This window comes from Pseudophryne corroboree, chromosome 1, assembly GCF_028390025.1.
Source record: "Pseudophryne corroboree isolate aPseCor3 chromosome 1, aPseCor3.hap2, whole genome shotgun sequence".
Taxonomy (NCBI): Eukaryota; Metazoa; Chordata; class Amphibia; order Anura; family Myobatrachidae; genus Pseudophryne; species Pseudophryne corroboree.
Genome location: NC_086444.1, coordinates 484,748,245 through 484,764,376, shown reverse-complemented (window position 1 = coordinate 484,764,376; position 16,132 = coordinate 484,748,245). Strand labels below are relative to the sequence as shown.

Below are 16,132 nucleotides of genomic sequence, written 5' to 3'. Positions count from 1 at the left end.
TCGGGTGTCCCGAGACATCAGGGATGCTTACCTCCATGTCCCAAATTTGCCCTTATCACTAAGGGTACCTCAGGTTCGTGGTACAGAACTGTCACTATCAGTTTCTGACGCTGCCGTTTGGATTGTCTACGGCACCCCGGGTCTTTACCAAGGTAATGGCCGAAATGATGGTTCTTCTTCGAAGAAAAGGCGTCTTAATTATCCCTTACTTGGACGATCTCCTGATAAGGGCAAAGTCCAGGAAACAGTTGGAGGTCGGAGTAGCACTATCTCGGATACTGTTACAACAGCAGGGGTGGATTCTAAATATTCCAAAATCGCAGCTGATCCCGACAACAAGTCTCCTGTGCTTAGGGATGATTCTGGACACAGTCCAGAAAAAGGTGTTTCTCCCGGAAGAGAAAGCCAGGGAGTTATCCGAGCTAGTCAGGAACCTCCTAAAATCAGTGCATCATTGCACAAGGGCCATGGTAAAAAAAAATGGTGACTTCCTTCGAAGCAATTCCAGTCGGCAGATTTCATGCAAGAACTTTTCAGTGGGATCTGCTGGACAAATGGTCCGGATCGCATCTTCAGATGCATCAGCGGATAACCCTATATCCAAGGACAAGGGTGTCTCTCCTGTGGTGGTTACAGAGTGCTCATCTTCTAGAGGGCCGCAGATTCGGCATTCAGTTTTGGATGTTGGTGACCACGGAGGCCAGCCCGAGAGGCTGGGGAGCAGTCACACAAGGAAAAAATTTCCAGGGAGTGTGATCAAGTCTGGAGATTTTTCTCCACATAAATATAGCTAAGGGTAAATTTATAATGCTCTAAGCTTAGCAAGACCTCTGCTTCAAGGTCAGCCGGTATTGATCCAGTGGGATAAAACATCACGGCAGTCGCCCACGTAAATAGACAGGGCGGCACAAGAAGCAGGAGGGCAGTGGCAAAAACTGCAAGGACTTTTCGCTGGGCGGAAAATCATGTTATAGCACTGTCAGCAGTGTTTCATTCCGGGAATGGAAACTGGGAAGCAGACTTCCTCAGTAGGCACGACCTCCACCCGGCAGAGTGGGAACTTCATGGGGAAGTTTTCCACATAATTGTAAACCGTTGGGAATTACCAAAGGTGGACATGATGGCGTCCCGTCTGAACAAAAAACGGGACAGGTATTGCGCCAGGTTAAGAGACCCTCAGGCAATAGCTGTGGACGTTCTGGTAACACCGTGGGTGTACCAGTCGGTGTATGTGTTCCATCCTCTGCTTTTCATACCTAAGGTACTGAGAATTATAAGACGTAGAGGAGTAAGAACTATACTCATGGCTCCGGATTGGCCAAGAAGGACTTGGTACCCGGAACTTTAAGAGATGCTCACAGAGGACTTATGGTCTCTGCCGCTAAGAAGGGACTTGTTTCAGCAAGTACCATGTCTGTTCCAAGACTTACCGCAGCTGCGTTTGACGGCATGGCGGTGGAACGCCGGATCCTAAGGGAAAAGGCATTCAGGAAGAGGTCATTCCTACCCTGGTCAAAGCCAGAAAGGAGGTGACCGCACAACATTATCACCACATGTGGCGAAAATATGTTGCGTGGTGTGAGGCCAGGAAGGCCCCACGAAGAAATTTCAACTCGGTCGATTCCTGCATTTCTTGCAAACAGGAGTGTCTATGGGCCTCAAATTGGGGTCCATTAAGGTTCAAATTTCGGCCCTGTCGATTTTTCTTCCAGAAAGAATTGGCTTCAGTTCCTGAAGTCCAGAAGTTTGTCAAGGGAGTATTGCATATACAACCCCCTTTTGTGCCTCCAGTGGCACTGTGGGATCTCAACGTAGTTCTGGGATTCCTCAAAACACATTGGTTTAAAACCAGTCAAATCTGTGGATTTGAAGCATCTCACATGAAAAGTGACCATGCTCTTGGCCCTGGCCTGGGCCAGGCGAGTGTCAAATTGGTGGTTTTTTCTCAAAAAAGCCATATCTGTTTGTCCATTCGGACAGGGCAGAGCTGCGGACTCGTCCCCAGTTCTCTCCCTAAGGTGGTGTCAGTGTTTCACCTGAACCAGCTTATTGTGGTGCCTTGCACCTACTAGGGACTTGGAGGACTCCAAGTTGCTAGATGTTGTCAGGGCCCTGAAAATATGTTTCCAGGACGGCTGGAGTCAGGAAAACTGACTTGCTGTTATCCTGTATGCACCCAAAAAACTGGGTGCTCTTGCTTCTAAGCAGACTATTGCTAGTTGGATGTGTAATACAATTCAGCTTGCACATTCTGTGGCAGGCCTGCCACAGCCAAAATATGCAAATGCCCATTCCAAAAGGAAGGTGGGCTCATCTTGGGCGGCTGCCCGAGGGGTCTCGGCTTTACAACTTTGCCGAGCGGCTATTTAGTCAGGGGCAAACACGTTTGTAAAATCCTACAAATTTGATACCCTGGCTAAGGAGGACCTGGAGTTCTCTCATTCGGTGCTGCAGAGTCATCCGCACTCTCCCGCCCGTTTGGGAGCTTTGGTATTATCCCCATGGTCCTTTCAGGAACCCCAGCATCCACTAGGACGATAGAGAAAATAAGAATTTACTTACCGATAATTCTATTTCTCGGAGTCCGTAGTGGATGCTGGGCGCCCATCCCAAGTGCGGATTATCTGCAATACTTGTACATAGTTACAAAAATCGGGTTATTATTGTTGTGAGCCATCTTTCAGAGGCTCCGCTGTTATCATACTGTTAACTGGGTTCAGATCACAGGTTGTACAGTGTGATTGGTGTGGCTGGTATGAGTCTTACCCGGGATTCATAAATCCTTCCTTATTGTGTACGCTCGTCCGGGCACAGTATCCTAACTGAGGCTTGGAGGAGGGTCATAGGGGGAGGAGCCAGTGCACACCACCTGATCCTAAAGCTTTACTTTTTGTGCCCTGTCTCCTGCGGAGCCGCTATTCCCCATGGTCCTTTCAGGAACCCCAGCATCCACTACGGACTCCGAGAAATAGAATTATCGGTAAGTAAATTCTTATTTTAATTCATTTTAGAGTAGAAAATCCTCTTTCACATTTAACTGTAATACAAGAGGTGTGCAATACATTTACGGATGTGCAGTACATAGGCCCTCATTCCGAGTTGTTCGCTCGGTATTTTTCATCGCATCGCAGTGAAAATCCGCTTAGTACGCATGCGCAATGTTCGCACTGCGACTGCGCCAAGTAACTTTACTATGAAGAAAGTATTTTTACTCACGGCTTTTTCTTCGCTCCGGCGATCGTAATGTGATTGACAGGAAATGGGTGTTACTGGGCGGATACACGGCGTTTCAGGGGCGTGTGGCTGAAAACGCTACCGTTTCCGGAAAAAACGCAGGAGTGGCCGGGGAAACGGTGGGAGTGCCTGGGCGAACGCTGGGTGTGTTTGTGACGTCAACCAGGAACGACAAGCACTGAAATGATCGCACAGGCAGAGTAAGTCTGGAGCTACTCTGAAACTGCTAACTCGTTTGTAATCGCAATATTGCGCGTACGTCGGTCGCAATTTTAAGAAGCTAAGATTCACTCCCAGTAGGCGGCGGCTTAGCGTGTGTAACTCTGCTACATTCGCCTTGCGAGCGAACAACTCGGAATGAGGGCCATAGTTAGAGTAGACACATTCTGACTGTAATCTCTGACTAAAATTCTTGTGAGATGTCAAGGCACAGAACCATATATAAGCAGCACTGGAGAACCATGACCTTCAACGACTGCAAGAGTGGTCTGCGACAGCAGAAGAGTTTTGGCTGACTGCCAGCTGCTTTTGGGGAGGAATCCTTGCCCCGAACCACTGTGTTTAAGTGGTTTGCAGAATTTTGGCATGAGAGATGGTCCCTGGAAGATGAGTGCTGAGGACGACATGTGTCCACCTTCACCGAGGACAACGTTTCTGCCATGCAAGCCATAGTTGGGATGGACACCAGGGTAACTATGGCCCAGTTAGAGAAGGAGATGGGCATCTCATCGGGATCCATCTGCTTGATACTCCAGGAGCTTGGTACTCTGCAGTACAGTCCAGATCTGGCCCTCTGTCATGACTTTGTCTTCCCACTAATCAAACGCAAGATGCATGGGATTTATTTTGAGTCACTGTAAGCTGCAGTGGAGACCTTCATCAAGCATGTAGAAGACACACCTGCTTCGGACTGGTCCAACTGCTTCACCAAGTCATTTGAGCACATACAACTTTGCATAGACTCCTCTGGCGAATACTTTGAATAAATATAATGTTCACTTTGTAAATATGTATAATACTTTTTCTGCAGCGTGGTACACTGGGATTCCACAAGGAATACATTGGGGTGTAGAGTTGGATCTTGATCTGAGGCACCAACAGGCTAAAGCTTTGACTGTTCCCAGGATGCACTGCACCGCCTCCTCTATAACCCCGCCTCCAGGCACTGGAGCTCAGTTTGTAAGTTGGTGCCTGCAGAGCAGGTCACTAACAGGTGGGGCTGCACTAGGCAGCCCTGAAAAGAGCTTTTTAAGAAGACTTCAAGGGCTGCAGCACTGTTTATGTAATTCTGACATTCTTTGCTGTGGCTCCATCACCTCCCCAGCAGCGCTGCATACTCCCGAGGCCGGGTTCCCGGGTACTTTCAGCGGAGGCGCACCGGTAATCAGGCACACCACCGCTGACGCTTTCCAGGACCGTGTGGCTGCACATCGGGGAGGAGGTAAGAGAGTCCCCCAGGTGGGACCTTCCGGTAAATCGCGGTCCCAGGAGACGGACCGTGGCGCTGGCGTGGGCACTGTACTGCACAGGGACCTCACTATATCCACAAGGGCAGGGAGCACAGGTCAGATTTACTAAAATCCATTTTACATAGGCTCCACAGTACCCGGTGGGGAGGACCAGGATAAGGCGCTGACCTGTAGCCCCTCCCCCAGCTCCAGGCGCCTTCTGCTGTTGGAGTTCCTGCCCTGGAGCTGCATTTCATTCTCCCTCACTCCCTGACAGAGATTTTGGCGACATCTTCACTAATAGCTGAGCTGATCTCTGGGACTGCAGGGCACTGTGTCCTCTGAAAAACCGCCTGTCTCATCAGCGCAGTGCATTTACAGACACTTAGGTATTCTAAATGTCATTTTAGACAGTGTTAGTTAAGAACAAGTGTACTGCGATCTGAATATTTAGTACAAGTATTCTGTGATATACATCCAGTATCTACTGTGCATTGTTATTTCTATATTCATACATATGTATATGTAGTTTTACTAGCCCAGTGCAGTTTTATTGTTTATCTGTAATAATTTCTGCATTGTCCCTTTGACTGAGTGTGCCTGTAGCTGCTGTGTGGTTTCATTCTCGTGTATCACACTGCTTGCTATCACTATATTCTGTACCCTGGGGGGCTAGGTGCATCAGGGTCTCGTATATAGTGCTACACAGTATATACGGTTTGGTATTTTTTACTGTGTATTTCAGTCACCTCATACTGCTTAAATCCACTGTTTGTGCCCTGTATTTACTGTCACATAACACAGGGGGTTATTTGCAGGCTTTGTGTTTGTTTGGCTATATTGTACTGTTACGCTCTAAGGCGACATTCCCTGTTATGTCTGCCACAGGGTGGTAAATCCGCGGACACTTTTGCATCATGCAGTACTGGCACCAAGGATTTACCTGAGGGGGAAGTCTTAGCTTATGGATTAGCAGCTGGGTGCCTTACACCTCCCAGTCAACCCGCAGCACCTGTGGCCAATCAGGACCCACCTTGGGCAGCGTTCTCAAGTATACTGAGTACGCTTGTGACACGTCTTACATCCCCTGTTGGAACCTCCTATGCCATTACAGCCACATATTGTCCGTGTTGTTAATCCGCCCTGGGCGGACACTCTGTCTAACCAGTTCCAACAATTAAATCAATCTTTGGTTAGACAAAAGTCTATCCCACGCCCCTCTGGGGCCAAGGGGTCATCTAAGCGGGCCAGTTCTTCCTCACAATCCACTAATATTTTGGATAATTTTGATGAGGATGGGGAATATACTGATCCGTCAGACACTGATACAGTCGCTTCTGATGAGGAATCTACAACCAAGGTTGATGTTCCTGACCTAGTGGAGGCTATTAAGCTGATTCTCGCAATAGATGATGAGATCGAACCCACTAATGCGTCTAAGAAACCTGATAAGTTCAAACGTCAGAAGGTTACTAAAGTAGTCTTACCACATTCTGACCATTTTATTGACATACGTCAGGAATCCTGGTCGTCTCCAGGAAAGAAATTGTCCCTGTCTAAAAAGATGCTACCTCATTATCCTGTCCCTGCAGAGTTGAGTAAGAATTGGGAAACACCACCACCGGTGGACTCTCATGTCGCCCGTCTTATGGTGTCATCTACTCTGCCTGTCACCACTGTCACCTCACAGAAGGAACCAACGGATAAGCGTGTGGAGGGTTGCCTGAAGTCTATTTACTCTCTTACCGGTGCTGTACATAGACCCACTATGGCAGCCTCCTGGGCTGCGAAAGGAATTGAAGCATGGGTTGAGGCACTTGAGGATGAGCTGCCTCAGGATTCTTCTGACACTGCCAGACAGTATCTGTCTTATATTACCACAGCCTCCCACTATATTCAGGAGGTGGTCTCTGAGGCAGGTGTTATGGCGGCCAAGGCGTCTACTTCGTCTATCCTGGCTCACTGAATTCTGTGGTTGAGGTCCTGGAAGGTGGACCTGGACTCCAAAAAGACCTTGGAGGTGCTCCCTTCTAAGGGAGACATCATATTTGTGGAGGATCTGAACAAGATTGTGACTGACTTGGCAACTGCTAAGATTGCATTTCTCCCAAGTACTAATCCTTCTGCTCTGAAGGCTAAGAGTACCACTTTTCGTTCCTTTCGACCTCCAGGGAAAGCAAAAGGTCAGGCGTACCCGAGACAGGCTCGTGCTTCCAAAACCACTAAGCCCAAACCTAAACAATCCTGGGCCACCCGTCAGCCTGCTTCCAAACAAGACAAGCCTGCTGCATGATGGGGCGGGCCTCCCCCTGGGGTTCCCCAGGGTGGGAGGCCGACTTCTGCAGTTCGCCCAGGCCTGGTTAAAGACCACTTTGGACGCCTGGGTGCAGGAAGTTGTCTCTCATGGGTACGCAATCTCTTTCTAGAGACATCCCTCTCACCAGTTCTGCTGAACGGTTATCCCTTCGGATCCGTTGAAAGCGCAAGCTCTACACTTTGTTGTGCAATCCCTCCTGGACACGAGTGGTAGTGCCGGTACCTCTGTCTCAGAGAGGCAGGGGATACTATTCTACCCTTTTTCTAGTTCCGAAGCCAAATGGGTCCTTCCGACCTATACTCAACCTCAAATCATTGAACAAATTTGTGAGAGTGTCCAAATTCCGTATGGAAACTCTGTGCTCTATTGTACTGGCCATGGAACCCGAAGACTATATAGTATCCCTGGACATACAGGATGCTTACCTGCACATACCTATTGCCATATCGCATCAGCAATATCTGCGATTTGCTATTGGCAACCTACATTATCAATTCCAGGCCCTGTCATTTGGACTGACCACGGCCCCTCAGATCTTCTCCTGCCGTATCTGGATGACTTGCTGATCCTGGCGAACTCCCAAGATTTTCTCCTCATCTGGAACTGACGGCCATGGGTGGCTCATCAACTGGAAAAACTCCTCGCTGGTCCTTGCTCGGAGCATGATGCACCTGGGAGCACTGCTGGACACACACAGCCAGCGATTGTTTCTGTCTCCAGAGAAAGTCCTGAAACTTCAGGACAGGATCAGATACTTCCTCTCTCGCCCAAAAGTGTCAATACACTCGGCGATGCATTACTAGGCCTCATGGCGTCGGCATTCAACATGGTGGAGTACACTCAATTTCATTCCCGCCCTCTGCAGAGGTTAATCCTTTCCAAGTGGGATGGCCTGCCTCATCGGATCAGGTCTCAAATGATCTCCTTGACTCCAGAGGCTCGTCTGTCACTGAGCTGGTGGCTACAGGACCAACAGTTGAGCAGGGGGCGTCCCTTCTGGATCTCTAACTGGGTCCTCCTGACAACGGACGCCAGTCTGCGAGGTTGTGGCGCTGTGTTGGAGCAACACTCTCTCCAGGGTCGGTGGACAAAGGAGGAAGCTCTCCTCCCGATAAACATTCTGGAATTGCGGGAAGTGTTCAATACGTTGACACTGACCCTGCCTCTGGTACAGAACAGGCCTGTTCAAGTAAAATCAGACAACGCCACCACAGTGGCATACATAAATCATCAAGGCGGCACTCTAAGTTGCATGGCAATACTGGAGGTATCAAAAGTTCTCGATTGGGCGGAACGCCATCTGCCGGCAATATCGGCAGTGTTCATTCCCAGAGTCCTTAACTGGGAAGCGGATTTCCTCAGTTGTCAGGACGTTCACGCCAGAGAATGGAGTCTTCATCTGGAAGTCTTTCAACTCCTACTGGACAAGTGGGGCCTACCAGATGTAGACCTAATGGCGTCTCGACACAATCACAAGGTTCCGGTTTTCGGATCAAGGACATGGGATCCACAAGCAGTGTTCGTGGACACACTGGTAATTCCATGGAACTTTCGGCTGCCATACATGTTCCCTCCAGTGTCACTCCTTCCCAGGATACTACGGAAGTTCAAGCAAGATAGAGGAATGCTACTTCTAGTCGCTCCGGCGTGGCCCAGATGGCATTGGTTCTCAGACCTGCAGGGTCTATTTATAGAGCATCCTCGTTCAGGGCCCTTGTGTCTATCCGGACCTGGCCAGACTGGGTTTGACGGCGTGGCTCTTGAAGCTTCTCTCCTGTAATAAATCCGGCTTCTGCATGGATTTATTACAGGGTCTGGAACTCTTACTTCACATGGTGGGCTGCTAAGAGTTTTGATGCATATTCGTTCAGAACTTCCAGGCTTTGGGCTTTTCTGCAACAAGGCCTAGATTTAGGCCTTCGTCTGGCCTCCCTCAAGGTTCATATATCTGCCTTGTTGGTGTGGTTTCAGAGAAAAATTGCGTCTATTCCTGACGTTCATACTTTCACTCAGGGTGTTTTACGGATTCAGCCTCTCTATGTCCCTCCTGTGGCTCCATGGGATCTGTCTGTTGTCTTAAATACCCTACAAGAGTCTCCATTTGAACCTCTTCAGTCTGTGGATCTTGAATGTCTTACGCTTAAGGTCGTGTTTCTGCTGGCTATTGCCTTTGCTAGGAGGGTGTTGAACTTAGGCACTTTGTCCTGTCGTCCACCTTTTCTGATTTTTCACTGTAACTGGGCAGTTCTTAGAACTCGCCCCGGTTATTTACCTAAGGTGGTGTCATCTTTCCATCTTAACTAAGAGATTGTGGTTCCGGCTTTTATCTCTTCTGGTTGGCTTTTATCTCTTCTGGTTTGTCCTCAAAAGAGCGGTCTTTGGATGTGGTAAGGGCTCTCCCTATTTATGTGGAGAGGACTACCTCTATCAGGAGGTCAGATTCCTTTTTTGTACTTTTTGGTTTTCACAAACGCGGCTGGCCTGCGAATAAGCAAGCCTTGGCCAGATGGATTAGAATAGTGATTGCACAAGCCTATGTACAGGCTGGACTCCCCAGCTCCTGCTGCTATCAAAGCCCATTCTACTTGGTCTGTTGGACCGTCTTGGGCGGCCTGCCGAGGCGCGTCCGCTGATCAATTGTGCAAGGCGGCTACGTGGTCCTCAGTGAACACGTTCATTAGGTTTTATGCCTTTGATACTTCCGCCTCCCAGGATGCTTCCTTTGGACGCCGGGTTCTTGTGCCCTCTACGGTGCGTCCTCTCCCATGAGGAACTGCTTTAGGACATCCCCGATGTTATTCCCTGTGGAATCCCAGTGTACCCCGTTCCAGAAAAAGAGATTTATGGTAGACTTACCATGGTTAAATCTCTTTATGTGAGGTACACTGGATTCCACAGGGCGCCCACCCTTTACCCACTTAGCTTCTTTGGGTTTGTATGGCATTAGCCGCTGGTCCCTTCTCCTGTCGTGAGAATGTGGTTTTATGTGATTAACATCTGCCGTTTCTTTTACCTGCTACTGCATTGGACTGGTCAACGAAACCAAGCTCCAGTGCCTGGAGGCGGGGGTTATAGAGGAGGCGGTGCAGTGCATCCTTGGAACAGTCAAAGCTTTAGCCTGTTGGTGCCTCGGACCAAGATCCAACTCTACACCCCAATGTATTCCCTGTGGAATCCAGTGTACCTCGCAGAAAGAGATTTAACCATGATAAGTCTACCATAAATCTCCTTTCTTTTTCATCCACTAGGGGTCACTGGAGTACTCTTGGGATATGGACGGCTTCCACCGGAAGAAGGCACTGAATAAATTAATTTTTGAGACTACTCCTCCCCTCCATATCCTCGAGCACTTCAGTGTTTTTTCTGTGCTCGACACAGTTAGAAGGCATAGTGGAGCTCGTCCACAAAGTATTGGAATTTTTTCTAAGTTTTTTTTTTTTTTCAAGGATTTCCACGTCCTTTCCCCCCTTCTAACAGGCGTGGGTCAGGGACAGTGGAAGCGGCTGAGAACAGCCGTGAGTGTCGGACCTCTCTGTAAAGAGCTCCCTCACTCCACCTGCAGGCTGCCTGCAAAAAGCTGGACGGAGCTTGGATGAGAAGCCCCGTCATAGACTTTTGTTACGGTCCAGGTATGTTGGGTAGGGGCGGTCAGCTTATGCTGCCGCCCCACTATTGGGGATTGTATTGGGCATGTTTTACTCACTAACGACCGCTGCCCGGAGCGCGTGTGCATAGGCCGCTTCACGGCTCTATGCAGCGCGCTCTCACTCTCCGCCGCTCCCAGCATCTTAAGTTACCTAGCAGACCGCTGCTCCCTGCGCCGCAGCAGCCGATATGTTCCCCGCTGCCTGGCTACACAGGAGGCCACTCCACTCTATGCTGTGTGTGGCGGGCCGGGAGCGCGTGTGCATAGGCCGCTCCACGGCTCTATGCAGTACGCTCTCTGCTCCCGCTGACCGCCCGCATCAGCCGAGGAGTTCCCCGCTGCCTTGGCATACAGGTACAGGCCGCTCACACGGCCCTATGCAAAGTTCCACAGGCCCCGACCCGGTGCTGTACACGGAGGTCGTGGGGGTGGGGGGAGACATTAGCAGTATTGGCAGTGTTAAGCTTTGTAGAAAAACTTGGTACTTAACATGTTTAATGTTCTCCTGTCTGTTCCAGGATTCCTATATTACATCTCGGCTTAAGAGTGGTACTAGGGGAATTTGGGGGTCAGTTTTCTTATTGCTGGCAGGCACTGCACTTGCCTGATATATACAAGGAACTTTGGTGTTATTACTGAGTCGTGCAGACTGTCTGTGTGTAGTTTGTATTGTCTGTCTTTATAATGAGTAAGACACCAGCAAAATCTAAGAAACATTTTTCATGTCATGTCTGTAAGAGTGTGTTGCCTGATGGATCCACCACATGTACAGCATGTGTTGTTAATACAGCCACAAATACGATTTCCACAGAAGTAAAGCCAGCATCTCTGGACCCTCCATGGGCTTTACTTGCAGATGTATTAGTTGGTTTACAATCAGAGCTGGCCGCCTCTCGTGAAGAAAGAGAGGCGGCAAGATCTGAGTTTAAAATGAGACCATTTGAGTTACCAGGGGAGTCTCAATCTGGTCAGAGGTCCACCTTGAGTGGAAAAGATAAGTTTCCTTTTCCTAATAATTTTCCAGTCTCTGGGATACTAGACCTCACTGAACGTGAGTATGAGGAGGGCGAAATAGACCAACAGTCAGATAGTGACGATTTTGACAGCCCAGGTATTGATAATCTCATCAGAGCAGTACGTCAGTCGCTGGAGTTTACGGAAACTGAGGAGCCCCTGACGAATGATGAGGTAGTCTTTACTAAACGACAGAGATCTCCGATGTGTTTCCCTATTTCGGAATCTCTTAATAAAATGTTACTGGAAACACGGAAGAATCCGGATAAACGGTTTTCTATACCTCGTAGATTTAAATCGAGTTACCCGTTTCCAGAGTCCATGACAGCTACATGGGAGAACCCACCATCGGTGGATTCATCCGTATCTAAACTTACAAGGAAGTTAACCATACCAGTACCAACTGCTACTACGCTTAAAGACCCTGCAGATCGTAAAATAGAGGCTATGCTAAGGTCCATGTATACAGCAGCTGGAGTGCTGCTGAGACCTGGGTTGGTTGGCATTTGGGTTACTAAAGCATTAATGGTATGGATAAAAGAGCTCAAGTCGGCTCTGCAAGATGACCATCTTATACTTCTCGCGGATCAAATCTGGGAAGCTGCTGAATATCTATGTACAGCTTCTACTGACATCTGTCAGCTTACTTCTCGCCTGTCCTCATCGCTAGTCATAGTACGACGAGCACTTTGGCTGCGTTCTTGGCAGGCGGAGACGGAGGTTAAAAAAGGTATAGAGGCATTGCCTTATGATGGCGAGAAGCTTTTCGGTCCTGAATTGGACAAATGGATTTCTGAGGCTACTGGAGGAAAGTCTGTGTTTCTTCCATCGCCTACAACTATACCTAAACGGAAATATTCTGGTCCGGCGTTCAAATCCTTTAGAACTCAGCCCTTTCGTGGGCAGGGCACAGGAGCAGTCACGCCTGGTAGAAGAGGTCGGGGACGTAGTGCCCGACAATCCAATGCACGTCGTCAAGACACTAAGACCACTAACAAACCAGTGGCATGACGGGCTCCCAGCCCATCTCGGATCTCCAATTGTGGGAGCACGCCTTCAGAGCTTTCAGGGGGCGTGGCTGCAGACGTCCACAGATGGGTGGATCCGCAATTTAGTATTAGAGGGTTACAAAATAGAGTTCGATTATCTTCCGACAGGAAGATTTTTCACGACAGGACTGCCTGTGTCGGACGACAAGAAAGCAGTTCTGCAGGTTGCCATTCAGTCTCTGCTGAATGCTGCAGTTGTAATTCCGGTCCCCGTGCAGGAACAGGGGCAGGGTTATTATTCCAGTCTGTTTCTGGTACCAAAACCAGATGGCTCAGTCAGGCCAATATTGAACCTAAAAGGTCTCAATCATTACGTCACTTACCACAGATTCAAGATGGAATCTCTCAGGTCAGTAATTGCAGGGTTAGAGCCACAGGAATTCATGATTGCACTGGATCTCAAAGATGCGTACTTACACATTCCGATTTGGCCACCTCACCAGAGTTTCTTAAAGTTTGCAATAAGGCGAGACCATTACCAGTTTCAGGCTCTGCCGTTTGGCCTCTCATCAGCGCCTCGGGTATTCACCAAGGTAATGTCCGTGATGATAGCTCATCTCAGGTCCCTAGGAGTAATAATTGTTCCGTATTTGGACGATCTACTCATAAAGGCTCCGTCTCAACAATTGCTTCTCCAGCATGCTTTGCTAACGTACAATGTACTAGTTCAGCACGGTTGGATAGTCAGTTTAAAGAAATCACATCTAATTCCGTGTCAACACTGGATACGCCCAATCTCATCTGATCTTGGAAGCTAAGCAGTGTTGGGCTCGGTTTGTACTTGGATGGGAGACCACCTGGGAATACAAGGTGCTGTAGATAAAAGAAACGACTTCAATTCCTAGGGATGATTCTCGATACAGTAAATCAAAAGGTTTACCTGCCACAACAGAAAGTACAGGTCATTCGTCATCTGGTGCAATTAGTGCTCAAGACACGCACAGTCTCAGTACATTTGTGCATTCGCCTTTTAGGCACAATGGTGGCGGCTTTCGAAGCACTTCAGTTCGGAAGATTTCACTCACGTCCGTTTCAACTGGAGGTGTTAGCGCAATGGTCGGGATCACATCTGCAGATGCACCACAGGGTGAGATTGTCGCCACAAGTCAGGGTGTCTCTTCTCTGGTGGTTAAAAATACACAATCTATCTGCAGGGAGACGATTCGGCGTCGTGAATTGGATAATTCTGTCAACAGACGCAAGTCTCAGAGGTTGGGGAGCTGTAGTTCAGAGTTATCGGCTCCAGGGCCTCTGGGCAGATCACGAAAGATCGCTATCCATAAATGTTCTGGAACTCAGGGCGATTTACAATGCTCTAAGACAAGCAGTGTACATGTTTCGTTTTCAGACTGTTCAGGTGCAGTCAGACAATGCGACGGCAGTCGCATACATAAACAAACAAGGAGGAACGAGAAGCCGCATGGCAATGCGGGAAGTAGCTCGGATCCTCAGATGGGCCGAATATCACCAGGTGATATTGTCGGCAGTGTTCATTCCGGGAGTGGACAACTGGGAGGCAGATTTTCTCAGTCGTCGGGATTTTCATCCAGGAGAGTGGGCATTAAATCCAGAAGTGTTTCAGATGTTGATCCAGAGGTGGGGTTACCCTCAGGTGGATCTGATGGCATCCCGCCACAATCATCAGGTGTCACGATATGTGTCCAGAACAAGAGATCCAGGGGCAGTGGCGGTGGATGCTCTCACAGCCGCGTGGCCGTACAGCCTCGTGTATCTGTTTCCACCGTTTCCGCTGCTCCCGCTGTTGCTAAAACGGATCAAGAGAGGGTCCGTCACAGTCATACTAATAGCGCCTCATTGGCCTCGGAGAACTTGGTTCTAGGATCTCCTCGGTTTACTCGCAGACGATCCGTGGCCACTCCCACTACATCCGGACCTGTTACAACAGGGTCCGTTCCTTTACCCCGATTTAGCGCGGCTGCGTTTGACGGGGTGGCTGTTGAAAAGGCCATCTTGAGAAGAGAGGGCATTCCGGAGTCTGTTATACCAACCATGGTACGAGCTAGGAAGCCGGTTACGGCAGCTCATTATTACAGAATCTGGCGTACTTATATAGGTTGGTGTGAAGCTCGGAAGTTTCCGACATCATCTTTTAATTTATCCCGTCTTTTGTTATTTTTACAGATGGGGTTAGATGGAGGACTACGTCTTTCCACACTAAAGGGGCAGGTATCTGCGTTGTCAATTTACTTTCAAAGGAAATTGGCCTCGTTGCCGTCAATACATACGTTTCTACAGGGTGTAATGAGGATACAGCCTCCTTTCATTCCACCTACAGCACCATGGGACTTGAATCTGGTTTTAGATTTCTTACAGTCCGATTACTTTGAACCCTTACAACAAGTGGATATTAAATTTCTCACTTGGAAAACGATTTTTCTTTTAGCCTTAGCTTCGGCTAGGCGAGTTTCAGATCTGGGTGCCTTGTCGTGCAAGTCACCGTATTTAGTTTTTCATGATGACAGAGCGGAACTTCGGACGAATCCCGCTTTTCTACCAAAGGTAGTGTCGTCTTTTCACATCAATCAACCAATAGTAGTTCCGGTATTAACAGAGAATGCTGAAACGTTGGATGTGGTTCGCGCATTACGCGTCTATGTATCCCGAACGTCTACGGTTCGTAAGACGGATACGTTGTTTGTTCTCTATGATGCGGCTAAGAGGGGTTGGCCAGCCTCTAAGCAGACCTTATCCAGATGGATCAAACTGACCATACGTCAGGCTTACCTTCATGCTAGGTTACAGCCACCTACATCAGTAACAGCTCATTCCACACGTTCTGTGGGAACGTCATGGGCAGCGAGTCGTGGGGATTCTACGACACAGCTTTGCCGTGCGGCTACTTGGTCTTCAGTGCACACGTTTGTGCGCTTTTACAAGTTTGATACGTTCGCGGCATCAGCATCTAGCTTTGGCCGTTTAGTGTTACAAGTGCCAAACAGCTCTCCCGCCACGGAGGAAACTTTGGTACATCCCAAGAGTACTCCAGTGACCCCTAGTGGATGAAAAAGAAAGTAGGATTTTGGTACTTACCAGGTAAATCCTTTTCTTTGAATCCATAGGGGGCACTGGACGCCCACCCAGAGCAGTTTATCTGTTTTAGGAAGTTCAGTGGTTCTTATGGTAACACACTTTCACGACTGGTTTAAATTTAACAAAGGTTAATCAGTTAGGGTGTCAACTGTTTAGTTGTCTGTTACGTTTTGTGTCAACTTTATTGTTGTCCGTGAGATTATAGGTAATTCTCCTTTTGTCAATCTCTCTATCGATCCTGTTCGGCTCAGTAAAAAACACTGAAGTGCTCGAGGATATGGAGGGGAGGAGTAGTCTCAAAAATTAATTTATTCAGTGCCTTCTTCCGGTGGAAGCCGTCCATATCCCGAGAGTACTGCAGTGCCCCCTATGG

The 16,132-nt window shown here is 48.6% G+C and overlaps 1 protein-coding gene and 1 pseudogene across 4 annotated transcripts in view; both read left to right on the top strand.

Annotated features, from left to right (window-relative positions):
* Positions 1 to 16,132, top strand: part of RMI1 (RecQ mediated genome instability 1) — a 123,636-nt gene that overhangs the window by 104,126 nt on the left and 3,378 nt on the right. The gene's annotated exons all lie outside the window — the stretch shown is intronic.
* Positions 13,411 to 13,530, top strand: LOC134949021 (5S ribosomal RNA; annotated as a pseudogene).